General features: G+C 35.9%; 1 protein-coding gene across 4 annotated transcripts in view; it reads left to right on the forward strand.

The window, feature by feature from the left end:
• Nucleotides 1-2,259, forward strand: part of LOC106878214 (uncharacterized) — a 40,787-nt gene that overhangs the window by 3,421 nt on the left and 35,107 nt on the right. The gene's annotated exons all lie outside the window — the stretch shown is intronic.

Consider the following 2,259-nt stretch of genomic DNA (forward strand, 5'->3'; position numbering starts at 1 on the left):
ATATACAAATATTCTATAATTATAGACATAATTATAATCAGGGGTCAGCTAATTGCTTCACCATGCACCGAATTTAGAAATAGGAGTTAAAATACCTTTTCCGCTACCATAAATATCTCCCAGACAGTAACAGACTTTTTACGTAGGCAAAAAGAAAAAATAACGAATCCACACGACTCAGATTAGCTACATACGCGTTTCGGGATTAAAGTAAAGATATATTTACTGACTTATTTCCCATCACTTATGCGATGACGCTTGATCGCGTACATATTTAATTCTAACACTCACAAATTTATATTTGAAATGCTGCACTGAAGATGGGAAATAAGTAAGTAAATATAACTTTACTTTAATGCCGAAACGCGTATGTAGCTAATCTGAGTGGTGTGGATTCGTTATTTTTTTTTTCTTTTTGCCTACGTAAAACAAATGTGTTATTGTTTGGGATATATTTATGGTAGCGGAAAAGGAATTTTAGCTCCTATTTCTGAATTCGGTGCTTGGCGAAGCAATTAGCTGACCTCTTATTATAATTATGTCTATAATTATAGAATATTTGTATAATTATACCTAAAAAGGCTATTTTAACGTACCGAACTATTTGGGAAAATTATTAATTATTAATTAATTAATTGATTGATTAATTAATTAATTAATTAATTAATTAATTTTACCCTTTTATTATCATTGATATATATATATATTATCCGAAGTGTACAGTATTATATATTACGATACTACAGCTAATTTTAACAACCGGTTTCATGCCAGGGATTCAACGGAGTGTTAAGTAACAATCTGGTTATGTAACCCTGCGCTCATCAGAGATAGCCGATCTGAAATTAAATATGGCCGTAATGGATATATAATAGTGTACACTTTGGATGGTAAGCCCACTCTGTTGACAGATATACGAGTGCGGGGTTTAAAAAAAGGCAAAACTAAGCAATGGAGTCGATTCGTTCGACTAAAATTCTTCAAGGTAGTGCCTCAGCATGGCCACAGTCAAATGACTGAAACAAGTAAAAGATATTTACTTACACTTCCTTCAAAATTGGACCATGTCAAGTCTAACAATCCCATCCCCTAAGAGAATGTGTCCAATACTTTATATGACATATTTTGTCGTGTCATACCCCATTCAGTTTTGGGTTTGTTTTTGACCGAAATTTATCCCAGTATAGGTTATTAGTCTGTTATTCCTTAAAGATTAAGAAACTTTTTTCTCTTTTGATTTGTTTTGGGGTTATATTTGATAGAACGGGGCCTGTATATGCATACAAAGTATCCTAAAACATATATACACATTGAATGATTATGAAGTCAGTATTTATTAAAATACATTTCATTTCAAAATTTGACAGTAACTTCAGACGGAATTAATTTTTTCATGAACACTTGTTTCCAAACTGTCCGTTTTGGTCCAAGCACGACTCGTAACGCAGCAAAGCAATGAAATCACAAGCACCCAGAAACATTTCATTCGGTATTTGTACGCATTCTTGTTTTGCCTTCTACTCTTTCGTCGACGATAAAATAAGTATCAGTTGAGCACTGGGGTTGATATAATCGACTTAACTACTCTTAAGTAAGAGTACCCAAAGAAGATCTGAATCCTCAGCCAAGCCATGCCAAGCCAGTGTGCCAGAGTAGGCCCAGGAATCCAGTATGACCTGCAGCTCAAATTCACGGCCTACACATCGAACCGTGGTTGGTAGAGAGAAAACATGCCGAAGCCTTCGTCCTGTAACAGACTGAATATGGGTAATCCAACCCAATCAAGCCTAATCCAAAAGCCATTACCATTACACTCCTAATCTTTATCATTAGCAATACCATCATGACCACCAACACCACAACCATCCACCCCCACCAACGTCGCCACCGCCGAAACTACCAGCAACGAAAATAATAGAAGAAATTCCACCTAGTCATGTGACCAGCTGGGATTTCCCCCCTCTCGTGTTATTACATCCTATCGTCTTATGAAACGATAGGGTACAATAGATATTGTACATTATTTACATTATTTACATTTGACGGATATTTGTCCTCATCTTGTTTGTTGTTAACACAACGTTTCGGCTGATATACCCTCCAGCCTTCGTCAGGTGTCTTGGGGAAATTTCGAACCTGGGTTCTCATTCCTAACGATGTTACTATTATTATATTATTATTATTATTACTATTATTAATCAGGTCGCTGCCGTGAATCGAACTCGGAATCTTGGGGTTAGTAGCCCGCGCTCTTAACCA

This window comes from Octopus bimaculoides, chromosome 7 (assembly GCF_001194135.2).
Source record: "Octopus bimaculoides isolate UCB-OBI-ISO-001 chromosome 7, ASM119413v2, whole genome shotgun sequence".
Taxonomy (NCBI): domain Eukaryota; kingdom Metazoa; phylum Mollusca; class Cephalopoda; order Octopoda; family Octopodidae; genus Octopus; species Octopus bimaculoides.